The sequence below is a fragment of the Loxodonta africana genome, chromosome 25 (assembly GCF_030014295.1).
Source record: "Loxodonta africana isolate mLoxAfr1 chromosome 25, mLoxAfr1.hap2, whole genome shotgun sequence".
NCBI lineage: Eukaryota > Metazoa > Chordata > Mammalia > Proboscidea > Elephantidae > Loxodonta > Loxodonta africana.
In genome coordinates this window covers 60,430,180-60,445,976 of record NC_087366.1, presented here as the reverse complement: position 1 = coordinate 60,445,976, position 15,797 = coordinate 60,430,180, and the positions used below count along the sequence as shown (strand labels likewise).

Sequence of the window (15,797 nt, the reverse complement as noted above, 5' to 3'; positions counted from 1 at the left end):
CATATGAATCTCTATTAATTCACAATTTGCCAGCACCTGAAAATTTCAGACTTCTAAACTTTAGCCAGCCTGATGGGTATCAAATGCTACTTCATAGTCTTTATGAGTTTACTGATACCCGCTGAAGTTGCCACTGTTTTCGTACACACATTGGCTGTTTGGGCTGCCTTTTCTTACTATCCTCTATGAATTGTCCAATTCTTTTGTCCATTTTTCAATTGGGTTGTTTGACTTAAAGGGTACCCTGTCAGTTAAACGTGTTATGTTTTAGATATTTTCTCCCAGTCTTTAGTTTTTTTCTTTCTGTAAAATTATATCTTTTGATGGTCATACGTTCTCACTGTAGCAGCATTTATCAGTTTCTGCCTTTATAATTTGTGCTTCTTGTATCCAGAAGTCATAAACAAATATTATATGTTCCCTGCAAAAAAATTAGGCTTTTATTTTACATTTAGATGTATATTTTGCCGAGAAGTGATGTTTATGGTATAAGTTACTAATTCAGCCTTTCATATGAAAAATACTATTTATTAAATAGCCCACTGTTTCCCGCATTGATATGAAATGCCCCCTTTTCACTAAGATTCCACCAATGTGTGTTTCTCTGTCTGGGGACTCTATGGTTCTATTGATCTATTTCTGAACACTTGAACCAATATCTTACTGTCTTAACTATTATATATTCAAGAATAATAACACTTGCTATCTGGTAGTGTAAGACTCTGCCATGCCTTACCTTTTTCACATTTCTTTGTTATTTTTGCCTCCCTAATCATCATTTTGTTAGAATCAACTTGTTAAGTTACATTAAAAAATTATTTTGAAATTTGATTGGAATGGAATTGAATTTATATTATGATTGGGGAGAAATGACATTTTTATGATATTAAATCTTCTTCTCCATGAACATGATGTCTCTGTCCAGTTATCTATATCTTTTAATGTAATTTTTAATAGTTTTTTCTCCATGTACATTTTTGGTAGATTTATTTTTAGACACGATTATAATTGGTATTCCTTTTAAATTAAATTTTTTGTTCATTATACTGGTATATAAGAGGCAATTCATTTCCTTATATCAATCCTGTATCCACGGGCAGTGGTGATTCACTGGTAGAATTCTCGCCTTCCACGCAGGAGATCCCGGTTCAATACCCAGCCAGTGCATCTTGAGCGCTGTCACCACTCGTCTGTCAGTGGAGGCTTGGGGGTTGCTATGATGCTGAACAGATGTCAGTGGAGCCTCCAGACTAAGACAGACTAGGAAGAAAGGCCTGGAGATCCTCTTCTGAAAATAAGCCAATGAACACCCTATGGAGCTCAAACGTCTGCTCACATTTTTCATGGGGCCACCATAAATGGGGGGCTGATTCGGCAAAGCTCACTCCAACAATGTTCTATATCCACCACCTTACTGAAATCTCCTACTAATATTTGATGATTTGCCCAAACATTTTCGTGTATTTTCTATGAATTAACCATCTTGTCTTCAGATATTGACAGTATGGTTTTTTTCTTTTTAATTCTTTAATTTTTCACTTTTTATTATCACTTTGAGCTGGCTAGAACCTCATGTTCGATGTTGAATAATAGACTTGTTACCTTATTCCTAATTTTAATGGGAATGCTTCAATCGATCCACCAGTAAGTTCACTGTTGTTTCTAGAAGTTTGCAGAGGCTCTTTACCAGGTTAAGAAAAGTTTTCTTCAATTCAGAATGTGCTGAGACTATTCACCCAGATGAGTGTTAAGTTTTATCAACTGCTGTTTTCTAAATCTGTTGAAATGATCATGGGTTTTTCCTCCTTTCATTTATTAGTTTGGTGAATTACATTAATGAATTTATTAAATCACACTTGCGTTCCTGATATAAGTCCAATTTGGTAACTATGTACTGTTGTCTTTGTATGTGGCTAGACTTGGTTTGCTATTCTTTTATTCAAGATTTTTTATGATTATGTTTACATGTGAGACTGGCCTATAAATTTCAGTTTTTGTACTGTCCTTGTTTGGTTCTGTTTCCTTGGCTCAGTTCAAAATAAAATCATGAGTCCTCAGGGAAAACCTTTTTTCATTCCTTGCCCCCAAGCCTCTGTTGACAGGAAGCAAGAGAGTGCTCTGGAATCTTATACCACAGGAGTAAGACCACCCTCTTTCATGACTTCATTTGCAGAGACCAGGAAAGAGTCCCATAATTGTGCTTGCCCTAGGCAAGGTTCCCTTCCCTCCTCATCCTCACAGGTACTCACCAGTGTTTTACTGGAGACTTTCAGAACCTGCCTTATTATGCCTTTTATTACTGTTGTATATCTGATACCACACGGAGTCGAGGATTCCTGTCCTTCCTAACCACCATACTCCAATTCCCATACTGCTTTTTCACTTCACATTTCTAATCTGACTTGACCCTATCTCTTGAAGCTCTTCCACTTTGCTTTCTAGAATTCAGGATCAGTCATCAGCAAAATCAAATTTTTCTCTGAATGTGTCCTTGCCCCTCTTGCCCTTCTTGCCCTGTGATACCAGCCTCCCAGCTGCTTCCCCCGCAGCTCTCTAGCTATGCATACCTTCTGTGCATACCACTAGCATAAGCGTCCTCTTTGTTCCTCACTGATGCTTCTGGAGAGTTTTCTCTTCCTCTTCCCTTTCAACTCCAGCTCGTACCTCATATCATCCGGCTGCATCACCTCTTCTTGCTGAGGTTAACTAATGACCCCAGGGTTCTTCCCTTCAGGATTTTATAGCCCCACTCATTGTCGGGGCTTCTAGCACAACTCTTGTGGTTATAATTTTTGTGGCTTTCTACTACCCATATACATGTTCCTTTAACACCTTGTTCCTTTAATATCTTTCATTTCAGGCCCTTGACCACTTCTCCTCCAAACTCTTTTCTCTACCTATAACATGGACGTCTTCAATAACTTATTATACTCAATAACTCCAAACCTTCATGATCTCAATTACAAACATCCTTCTATCCTACCACTTCTGCTGTGTTTTCAGTTCCACCCTCAGGATTTCCGGTTCATCAATCCCTCCACCCCACAGGGACCTACATTCTATTGATTCTATCATCTCTGTTCTTCAGCACACCCTCCCAAATCCCTCTCCCCTCTTCCACAGTCCTCACTTCTCTCGTTACTCAGTGTCAATTCTACGATCATTATGATAATCAATACTTTGCATACAAACTCAATTCCCTTCCCTATTTATTGCATCCCAACCATGGTTCAACCAACCTCAACATTTCTTTAAATACTACAGCCACACAACTGAATTTTGTTTAAAAAAAAATGCAAACCAATCTCACTTCAGTTTAATGACTTCAAACCTCAAGTGAGCCCGTAATGTTACCCAACTACCATAGTTCTCTTCCTTAAAGCCGTTTGCTTTACAGGTAGTCCTCAACCTACGACGGGGTCCTGTTCAGGTGACTCTGTCATGAATCAGTTCTGATGTAAGTCGAATACCTCTTCTTTTTTTTTTTAAGTTTTCATAGCCTGATATACAGCAGTGTTTTGACAGTAAGTCATAACATTGAACATCCACAAGTGAACATCTGAGAATGATAACTTCAGCAAATTATGCACTGCAACATTGTATGTACTGTATTTTGATGCAAATAATGCATGCCTTCTACGGTTGTCGGCCGAGTGTGCCCTCGTCCCATGAGGTATTTTCATAAGTGCTGCTATGCCAATTTTTTACATGCTGCCGTAAAAAAATTAGTATAACACATTTACAAATATGCGTCAAGAAGAGAGGGTGCAGCTGGCAAACAAAGGTAGAAGGTGTGCATTATTTGCATAAAAATATGGTAGTACATAGCACTGATGATAAGATGTGCAAAACCACCACCACAACAAAAGCCAGCTGGCAGTGAGTGTGTTTCATTGTAATTTGAATATTGTAAGTTGGGGACTACCTGGGTATTCTATACCTTCTCCTCCCTTGCGGGCTTCAAAGACCTCCTTCCCTATTTTCACCTTCCATCTTGTTCCCTATGTTCCTAAGAAAATAGAAGAAATCAGCAGGTTCCTTCCACAAGCTTACACCACCACTTCTATTCACTATGCAAGCACAGTGCCCATATACTCTGTTTTCTCTCTTGTTGCAATGATCCGTCCATCATCCTTTCTAAACCCAAACCCTCACCTTGTATAACAGATCCAATCCTTTCCAGCTTACTCAAGAAAAGTACAGCAGCACTTTCTCCTCTCTTTCTCTTAACATCATAAAGTTCCCCCTGTACAGAATTATTTCCACCAGCTAAGAGCCTGGTGTATCCCACTTCAAACAAACAAGTCTTTCTTCAGCCCACTTTGGTTCTTTGACTACTACAGTGGTCCCTTTTACAGAAAAGCTGTCTGTATTAACTCTCTTTAATGCTTCTCTTCCTTTCTCTCTTAAATCCATCACTCCATTGAAACTGTCCTTAACAAGGTCACTAATGATCTTCACATTCTTAAATCCAGTGATCACTTCACGGTCCCAATCTTCCTCTATTATCCACATTACCTGACAGAGTTGTTCACTTCCTCCTCCTTGAAATGCTTTCTTCACTTGACTTCCTGGTTACCAAGTCTCCTGGTTTTCTTTCTACCTCACTGGGCACTCTCAATCTCCTACATTGTTTTTTCTTCATTTCCTCAATTTTTTATATTGAGACAGCCCCAGGATTCAGTCTTGGACCACTTATTTTCTCTATCTTTTCTGTGTCTGCAATCCCTTCCTTGGTGATCTCATATAGTCTCAAGGTTTTAAATATCATCATAGCCATTACTTCCAAATTGTTACCTCCAGCAAAATCTCTCATGTGACCTCACATATAAAAAGACAAGAACAGGCAAACGTATAGAGACCAAAGTTTACCAGGTTACCAGGCCTGAGAGGGAGTGGGAAGGGGAGAGTTACTGTTTATGGAGCACTGAATTTTGATTTACGATGAGGGAGAAATCACATTGATTAAAAATAAGGCTGCATAGCTGAATAACAGACGTGCTGTCAGTAAGTTGTACATCTGAAAAAGGTGAAATGGCAAAAGCTGTGTGATAGATATATTTACAACAACAAAAAGAGCAGCTGCTGTTTACGTACAACCAAACACCTAATGGGATTTGATTTCTTGGTTTGGAAGTATAGGGTAATGGTTTTATGGGACATTCCAGTTAATTGGCCTAATATTGCGTTTACTGCTTCTGTTTTACCTCCTGGTTCATTGCGAAGTACCTGGGGTCTTAACACTTGCAAGCGGCTCCTCAAGGTACAATAATTGCTCTCTATTCATCTGGAGCAACAGAGAAGGAAGGAGAATCAGGAATAGAAAGAGGGAATAAAATATATGGCTAATTGCCTTGTGGGCAAAAGGCTCCTTTGCCATGAGATCAGAAGAACTGGATGGTGACCAACTACCATTAGTAAACATTTGGATCAAAGAGTCTATAGAAAAATCCTGATCAAAAGGGAGAACATGCAGAACAGAATTCCAAATCCTCATGGAATCCCCAGGCTTTCTGGGGGCATGGGAGGCTGAATGAACCCCCAGAACTACTGCCCTGAGATAATCTTTAAACCTTAAGCCAAAAATATTCCCTGAAGTCTTCTTACAACTAAACAATATTGGAGCTGAATACGTAAAGAATGTCTACTGTCTATGTGGAATCAAATTGACGATAGCAACTGGAAAGATGAGCTAGGAAGCTTAGGAGCAGTGAGTTTATGTTACTGGGGGACAAACAATTTGGAAAAAGAGAATGAGAATGGATGTACAACTTGAAGAATGTAATCAATGTCACTGAATCGTACATATAGAAATTGTTGAACTGGTGTATATTCTGCTGTGTATAGGCTCAATGACAACAACAATGAAAATTATTTACAAAAACCTCTCCCTTGAATCCAAACATGCATGTAACTCTATTTTGATTTCTAATTGCTCGTCTAAAACTACTCCTGGTCTTTCTCACCCTCCCCAAACTTGTTTCATGTCCAGCCTTTCCCATCTCAGAAAATGTCAGCTGCATCCTTCCAGTTGGTTAGGCCAAAATCCTTGGAGTCATCCTTTTATGGCCTACAACTCACATTTAATCCATCAATAAATCCTATTCAGAGTCCTCTATATTCAGAGTTCATCAATACCACTAATAGCCTAAATCAGAATATCCTCATGCCTGGATTACTACGGAAGCTTCTTTACTTTAAATGCTCAAAAGAGCAGCTAGAATATTTTTCTTAAAATAACAATCTTGTGAAAATATAAGTGAAATCATGTCACTTTTATGCATAACACCGTCAAATGAATTCTTGTCTCATTGAGAGTAAAAGCCAGTGTTCTTAAAATGGTCTAGAAAGCCCTATTTGTTCTGAGGGGTCCCTCCTCTGTTTGGTATCAATTTAGGTATTTTTCGATATTGCATTTAATACTATTTACTTGAATATTTTTGTGGTACCCCCTTAAATTTTGTGCTGGAGTTACTCTCTTAACCTAATCCAGGCCCTGTTCTAACAAATGCTAAACACTGTTTTTATTTCAGTTTGAGAAGTTCTTACTTCCGACAAGTTTAGCACATTTACATTTGTTTATGGTTACTGATATATTTGGAATTTGCCCTTTCTATTTTATTTACTCTATTTTTTCTTTTCCACCTCCTTTTTTGTCTTATGTTAGAATTAGAAAGTTGTTTTTAATTTCGTTTTACCCTCTATAGTTTGGGAAGCATATAACATTTCTTCCCTTTTGATGTGTTATCCCTTAAAATAAAAATACTTGCTTAAAGTCTGAAATTATTCCACTATTTTCCTGAATAACCTTCAGTCTTTTTAAATACAATCATCCCTGTCTGTCTTAGATGCTATTTTTAATGACCATTTTATTGTTACCTTATTTTTTCACACTCCCATATATAAAATAATTATTACTGTTTAAAACAGTCTATGTTTATCTATATTTTTCTACATATTTACTGGTTTATTTCTCACTATCCCTTCTTGCATATCAGGCCCTTTTTTACTGGGATCATTTTATTTCTTCCTGGAATATATCCTTTAAAATTTTTCTTAGTGATAATCTACTGGTGTTAAACTTTTGTTGGACTAAAATGTATCTTTTTCCCCTTGTTTTAAATTGATAGTCTAGTGTCTTAGTCTTATAGTGCTGCTGTAAAAGAAATACCACAAGTGGATGGCTTTAACCAAGAGAAATGTATTCTCTCACAATCTAGCAGGTTACAAGTCCAAATTCAGGGTGTCAGCTCCAGGGGAAGGCTTTCTTTGTCTCTCTGTCAGCTCTGGAGGAAGATTCCTTGTCATCAATCTTCCCCTGGCTGAGGAGCTTCTCAGGCACGGGGACCCCAGGTCCAAAGGACACGGTCTGCTCCCGGTGCTGCTTCCTTGGTGGTATGAGATCCCCAACTCTCTGCCCGCTTCCCTTTCATCTCTTGCATTTCAAAGGCATTATTGTACTGCCTTCTGCTTCCATTGTGGCTGTTGAGAAATCTACTATCAGTTACTTCTTGTAAACAATTTGCCTTTTCTCTCTGGCTTCATTTAGGATCTACTTTTGGTCTTTGGTGATTAGCAGATTTATTATCATGTACTTAGGCATGTATTTTTTTTCTTTTCTTTTTTAGCCTACTTGACATTCTGAGGAATCATGTTTTTTCTCAACTCTGAAAAGTTCTTTACCCCTGTGTCTTCAATTATTACCTTATTTTCATTATCTTTATTTGCTTCTTCTGTAAGGCTGTCTCAACTTATCCTCCATGCTTTTACCCTCTTTTTCATATTTTCGATTTATTTATGTGCATACCTACCTCAGGGAAAAATCTGTGCGAATAATTTTAAAAAATTAACATCATTATCAAGTGTCAGAGAGGAAATGAAAGTCTTGACCTTGACCCACTAAATGTACATCTAATATGGATTCTATAAGATGAACTACCTGACTGCTAGGTACACGAATATGAATTAATTCACTAGAGTTACAAAAATTATAATATAACATGAAATACTTTTAGAGTGAAATATGCCTTTGACGAAACAGAAAAAAATAAGTAGTGGTAAAGCTTGATGTGTAATATAAACACGACGCAAACCAGTCGTGATGACTCATACTTTTGGACTTCAGTATTCTAAAGAAATACACTCTCTGAAATAACAGGAAGTGTTCATTTTCATAATAAGCACTGCAGAGTGTGCTGTTGGCACCATTCAAGTTACTGAATGGTAAGAAGGTTTATTCTATAAAATGTGTTTAAGCTGGCTCTTCTATTTGTAATACTAACAAAAATGCATACTGATAGTTTGATGTAGTTAATTCATAAGAGCCATGATTAATGTTATAAAAGGGTCACAGATCAGAGCCAAAGAATAAGAGCACCGCTTATGGTTACTAATAAATTGCTCTGTGAAGGCTTGGCCACCCATGCAGGTAGTGATGTCACAAAATGATGAAAGAATAGCTAAGTGGCCAAAAAAGTGCCAGTGCTTGGCTGAGGCACCAAAGATTTCATCACTCTTGGCATACAGCCCCTGAGAGGTGAGTGTAGCCACTAAAGGGAAATGAAAAATCATAAGGATGCAAGTTTTAAATGGACACCACTTTTCTTAACACTAGACACTACGGACACTTGAACTTTTAGAACAAGTAAAGAAAGCACATCATTTCTTAGATAAGACGTGAAGAAGAGTAAAAGGTACAGTATAGGGCTATGCACTCATGTTTGTTGACATTCACTGTGGACACCCAAGCTTATAATTCCTGGGTACTATTCTGTACCTAAAACTTAACACATTTTTTTATAGTTATAATAGACTACCTGATCAGGTGGACCAGAGGTACTTTATTGCAACAAAGCTAGTAATACCAGTAGCTAGAAAACGTTTTTTCTTAATGAGGATTTAAAAGCCTGTGTACTAAAGATTTACCCATTGCCACTGAGTCAAGTCTGACTGATAGAGACCATATTGAGTATTTCCATGTGATGCCCAAAAGCAGATTGGTGGTTTCCCAGAATGGGGGTTGGGCTGCAAAAGGGTGCAAGAGAATTTGGGGGAAAGGGAAACATTCTAGATTTTGAATGGGGCGGTGAGTACACAGGGGTATACACTTGTCAAAACTCATCAAACTATACATTTTAAAATTAGTACATTTTATCGTATACAAATCACACTTCAAGGAAGTCACTTTAAGTACGAAAAGGCTAGTTTTGTAAAACGTTACCATTAGGAGAAACTGGGTGAAGACAGCACGTGATCCCTTCGTGTTATTTCTTATAACTGCAATGTGAATCTACAATTATCTCAAAATAAAAACGTTCATTAAAAACAAAACAAGAAAAAACTTTATACAAGTAACAGTGATTATTTGTTAGTCGAATAAAACGCATCATTTAAGAGAACAGCTGTGTTTCTAATTCGTGGGATAGCTAATGATACGTGCATGTTCGGTGCTGTGTAATCCTGAATTCTACTTGGAAACATTCAACTATGCGTGAAAACTGCTGAATAATATCAAGGCTTTTGCCCTAAATCAATCCCAAAATGGGCTCAGAAGATTAATCATTCACTGTTTCAGTCTTTCCTGGGGAAGAAATGTACAAAGTATTCTAAAATTATGCTCTATTGATGAAATATGCTATGATTGTCTATGTTATGCATCATACATTAAAAGAACTCAAAATTGTCAATAAAAATTCCAAAATGTGTCAGAGTTCCTAGTCCAATAGTACTGAGGAGAATCACCGAATTGCTCTATGGAAAATGGTTTAGGTTATCAAAAAAGGTAATGGGACTCTTAAGAAAAAAGTAGTGAGGCTTTCGGTTTATCTCAGCATCAACAAAGTCTTTGATAATAGATTATCTTGAGTCCTTTTCGTTATTTGCTAGTTTTAATTTTTTCTCAAGCTGCTCTCAGGATTCTTTGTCTTTGGCTTTATCAAATGTAATTATAATACGCCTTGGTGATTTTCTTTTGAGGTCTATTCTATATAGGGTTCATCGAGCTTCTTGGATGGTCAGCTTTTCATCTTTTATGATATTAGGGAGTTCCTGTCAGCAATTCTTCAATGATCTTCTCTGTGTTTTCCATTTTCTCCCCCTGTTCTGGAACTCTAATCGCTCGTAAATTTTTGCTTTTGATTGTATCCCACATCATTCTCAGGGTTTCTTCATTTTTTCTTCGTTCTTTTTTCTTATTTTTCCTCAAAAAAAGTGATGTCCAAGTATTTGTCTTCAATTTCACTGATCCTGTCTTCCATTGTTTCAGACTTGCTCCTCACACCTTCTGTGACACTGTCCATTTCTGAAATCTTGTTATCTTTTGGATTTCTAATTATTGTTTTCGTAAGACTTCTAGTTGTAAATGTATTTAGACATTTTGTTCCTGTATTATTTTTCTGAATTGTTCCATTGTTTTTTCTGTATTTCCAGGATTTTGTCTGCCTTTTCCATGAATTTGTCTATTTTTTCCTCATTTTTACCTGTTTTTTGCTTCACCTCTTGGATAGCTCTGAATATTTGAGATTTGAATTCCCTATCAGGTAGTTTTAGTGCCTTTTCTTCTACTGGAAAGTCATCCGGTGTTTTATTTTGATGTCTACTGGAACCATCCTGTCCTGTTTTTTTGTTGTTGTTGTTTGTTTTGGTATTGTCTGTGATCTTCAGGACATTCAGTAATTATTTTCTTTGTTTACTGATTATAGATTTGTTTGTTTTACCCTTTTTTGTTTTGTTTTATTTGGTAATGTCTAAGCAGGTGGGCTGTGTGTTCTTTGTTGTTTGCTCATCTATGGGCATGATACCTTTCACCTCCTTGTCCAATGGGCAGGGCCCGTTCCTCAGCTATGGTGCAGCAGGGCAGGTCCGGGAAGGCAAGGGGCTGGGATGGGCTGTTTATGGCACATACTGGGGCTGACAGGGTGGGCTGGGTGTCAGTGCAGGGCAGGTTCTGGAAGGCTGTGCCTGTGCTGCTCAGGGGTGTGATGTTCAGCACATGGTGCAGATAGGCAGGAGGAAGGGAGGAAGTCGTGATGTGTGGCACTAAGTGGGTATGAAAAAGGATAGAAAGAGGAGGGAGAAACAGGAGCCAAAATAAAAAGTGCAGGGGAAAGAAAGGCGGGGGGTGGAAAGTGTGCACTGCCATTTACTGGGTGCTCTATCTCCTGCTGGGAGCTCTGTGAAGCTGCTTTCCCATACCCTCTGTCTGTTGATCTCTGACAGGAGTTCAATATGGCGAATCTGTGCTGCATTAGCTGATGAGGGACCTCTGTTCCGTATTTCTCCTCACTCTTTGTTCTCTGTCAGTTTCTTATTCCATTCGGTGCTTGGATGAGTTCTTTATCTCTTCATTTGATGCTTAGGGTTCCAGGATTGACGTTTGTCTCTGTTTTACTTAGTTTTTCAGGTCTTTGCTGTGGAGGGATGGCATGATGTTTCTGTCTATAGGCCTCACTAGTTTTTTATTTTTTTATAGAAAGACAAAAGAAATAGGAGTAGCAGTGGTTGGAGCTATGGCAAAAGCCAGCTGGTCTTTCTATACCCAGAATAACTTACATATTCTAGCTACTAGTACAAATTTCCATCTATTAACAATCTTTGATTTATAAGGTTCACAAGCTCATATGCCTTTGAAGACTAGTTAGGTGACATACATAAATGAGGACACCCAGATGTAAGGCTATAAACCCCCCATAAAACCAAACCCATTGCCACTGAGTCGACTCCTGCTCAGAACGGCATATAAAACAGAGTAAAATTGTCCCATAGGGTTTCCAAAGCTACAAATCTTTGCAGAAGCAGACTGCCACTTCCTTCTCCCACAGAGTGGCTGGTGGGATGGAACTGCCGACCTTTCAGTTAGCTGCCAGAAGCTATAGATAGTGGCATATATGGTGGCAAACTGAAGAGGGACACTGCCCTAAAGAGGTAACTGCTGTCCTGAGTTAGCTGTTGCCATAAAAGAAAAGGGGCACACCGTTGGATTTCCTTCTGGTTATTCAAGAGAAGCCAGACATTAAAGCAAAACAAAAAATAAACCCCCGGTTGAAAATTACATTATAATTTGTTTAGATCCCATTCCCACCTGTGAACCACCATTTTGTGACACCAACTTTTTAAACTACTGAGGAAAATTCCCTAGAATGGCTACCCGTATGAACAGACTCCCGAATTTATCATTCTATTCCTCTCTTCTCACTTTATTCATTCTCACTTCTGCTAAAAACACGTTCTCAGAGAAATGACAATTGCCAAGAACTGGCATATTCTCAAGGCTGACGTTTTCTACTGTTTGCCAAATGGGTGTAATATAATTCACAAAAGCTCTGTTTATTGAGTAATATTATTAATGGTTAGCATAATACTGTGAAATTGAAGACATTCTTTTTGGATTATGTCCCAGGTCTTTAAAAAGAACCATTGGTTCCAATAGGAAATGAATGGCTTATATTAAGACTTATTATTTTAAAAGTGCAACAATGTGAAAAGCATTTGAATAGGTGCATTTTAAAATCAGCTTACAACAAATTTTCTCAGACACATAAGTCCCCACATATATTACAGTTTGAGCTACAGCAAAAAGAGAAAGTAATGTTTATGAATGCTTTTATAAAATCATTTTTCATTTTCATTGTTGAAAATATCATAGGACTGAAAAATCATTCAACTTAACACAGTCTATTGACTTTTCCCCTTCAGCTGAATTTGCCAAACTTTGCTAAGTGAATATTTGTTGCTTTTTTTATTTATGGATAAATTAATGAATTATCAAAATATGTCAAGGAGGAAAATAACACAAAAGTCTACTTTTTCATTTGTGTTTTCAAAAGGCACTTACTGTCTAAATCAGAAGCATTAAAATGTATTCCAAACTGAAATTAGAGTCAATTATTTCTCTACTTCATAAGCCAACAGTCACCACCTGAGACCAAGTCTGAAAATCCCAACTTGACTTTTGAAACCAATCACGAGCCTTGATTCATTTAATGGCTCTATTTTTAAGGGGAAGCATAAAATCATCCAAGAATCATAAAATATCAAACACTTAGCCGTGAGCAATTAAAGAGAGAGAGAAAGAAAAAAAAATAGGACATCGAGGGAGAGAGAGAAACAGAGAGACAGAGAGAACAGTCACCATAAAGCAAGAGAAGCTCAGAAAATAAGACATGATGTGAAAGTATTAGCCAGACCTTAGTTCACGTATACTAGGTACATTCGGAATAAGTTGTCCTGTTCATCCTAGAGCATTTTTTAATTAGGTGCTTAGTGGGTTTTTATATTTTTAGGAGGGAGAGGTAGTTTAATGAAAAGATCTGCAGGTGGTACAAATGGTTTGTGCTTCACTACTAACCTAAGGGTTAGTGGTTCAAACCTACCCAGAGGTACCATGGGGCCCTGGTGGTGCAGTGGTTAAGAGCTCAGCTGCTAACCAAAAGGTCGGCAGTTTGAATCCAACTCCTTAGAAACCCTATGGGCAGTTCTAGTCTTTCCTATAGGGTTGCTATGAGTCAGAATTGACTCAGCAGCAATGGGTAGAGTCATACGATGGAAGGAAAGCCGTAGGAGAACGCCCCACTAAGACTACAGCCAAGAAAGCCCTGTGAAGCTGTTCTATTCTGTAGAAGTGTCCACCTTAAAGGATTAAACAGAAGACACTAGGAAAAAAAAACTACAGTTAGACATCACCTTAATTTTAAAATCTAGAACAAAGCTAATTGGCAAAAACTAAATCCAAAAAAAAAAAAAAATCTAAAAATGCATATACACCCAATAAAGGCTCCATAAAGAATGAATCAAATTAATCCAATTAATTTCTTTTATGTGACAATATGATAGGCCATACAAACACATTAAAGTCAATACTTTTAAAAATATTTTTCCTCATGACGTATTCATCAGACCAAATTCAAGACTTTAGACGGAATTAAAAAAGAAAAAAAGTAAAAAGACAAGGATCTTTCCTTCAAAAGAATTATTAGCTAGGATGAAGACTAAACATATAAATAAAAAGATCAGTGATACAAAGCAGTGATGTGGGGAATATACTCAAAGGGATGTCTGAACGAGGACATACAAGTTCCAGCTGAGGCACATACAAAGAAAGATGGTTGGAACCAAGTCAGCCTCTGCTGAAACCGAGCAGCAGGGCCACATCAGGCAGTGCACCGGAGCAGACCTGCATTTTAGAAAATGTCCTTGTCATTGAACTATGCACACTAATGTCGCAATTAGACCAGATGAAGAATCTCAGAAGACAAACATGGAATTCACAAAAACCTTAACAGATAATTTCTAAAATAAAGATGTCCCGTAATATCCTAAAACAAACCGCGCAGAGAAGTGAAGTGACTGACTAAATCCAGGGTACAACAGGACAAGGTCTAGGAGGCAGGGAAGTTCACAAGTTATACAGGAGTCTAAGAAACAGTGTGCTATTTTAAAAGTTAAGATAGAGTAACATATGAACCCATGTTTATGTAACAAAAGATACAAATATACCTTTGGATAACTGCTTTTTAGAATGACAGTAATTCTATGATAGAGTTCACTGCATTTGCAATTTTTAATTTTAATAGATAGGGTCCAATTACCCACTAAAAATACCGTACCAATGTGCAATCCCATTAATGATGTGTAAAACATTTGTATTCTCAGAAGCCCTAAATGTTATCAATTTTTAAATTTTTTGCTAACAGAATAGATAAAAAACAATATTTTATTGGAATTTGCCTTTTCCTGATTAAAAGTGAAATTGGGGATTCTTTTCATGTGTTTATTGATTCCAATTATTTCTTTCTTTGCAAATTGTTTATATTTTTTGCTCTTTTTGATTAGGTTGTTTTTATTATTATCTTGTAAGTATTCTTTGTTTATTAAGGATTTAACTTTTCACCTGCTAATACAATGTAAATGTTTTCTATCAGTCCATAGCTTATCATTATGCTTTAGTTATCTTAGGAAACTCTGGTGGCGTAGTGGTTAAGTGCTACAGCTGCTAACCAAATGGTCGGCAGTTCAAATCCACCAGGCGCTCCTGGGAAACTCTAACAGGCAGTTCTACTCTGTCCTATAGGGTTTTTGTGAGTCAGAATTGACTTGACGGCACTGAGTTTGGTTTTTGGTTTGGTTAGTTATCTTAGTCCTTATACTGTACAGAATTCTAAATATTTACATGACACAATAGATCCATAATTTCCGTCATGGGTCTTAATCTGTTTGTTTTCATTTGTTCTGCTTCTTCGAATCTTTATTTTAATAGATTTACCATTATTTTCATATTTAACATCTGTAAGCCACTAGGATTTTTGTACATGCCATGAGGTGGGATTCTAACTTCATTTTTCTTTTGCCCCAAACACCATTTACTGGAAGCTCCATACAACATACTTTTATTATCGGTACCACTGTTACTACTGTTGTACCCTCTTTCATATCAGCTACTGCTAATTTTGATGCTGGACATGAATGTCAACAAATATCCCTCAATATTTTTTCCACTTGCCTGTTATTCCTGAAGATACAGCTAAATTTCAACCTCAACTATGAAGCTTCATCTGACCACTATAGACAAGCTAAAGTAACACAATTTCAAAGTCATTTTACTACAGATTTCCAAAATGAATTACTGATATTATCATTAAGATAAACCTGGTGGGGGAAAATCCTTAATGATTTCCCTGCGTCTTTCTTAACAAACAAACAATGCTTATATATTGTCTAGACAACTTTATACAGACACCCTTTAGATAAAGGAATCAGGCCATTTTTTATTTAGTATCATGCTATCCAAACACCTTAAACAT

General features: G+C 37.2%; 1 protein-coding gene across 1 annotated transcript in view; it reads right to left on the bottom strand.

Moving 5' to 3' along the window:
- USH2A (usherin) overlaps positions 1 to 15,797 on the bottom strand; it is an 894,134-nt gene that overhangs the window by 767,444 nt on the left and 110,893 nt on the right. The window lies entirely within an intron of this gene.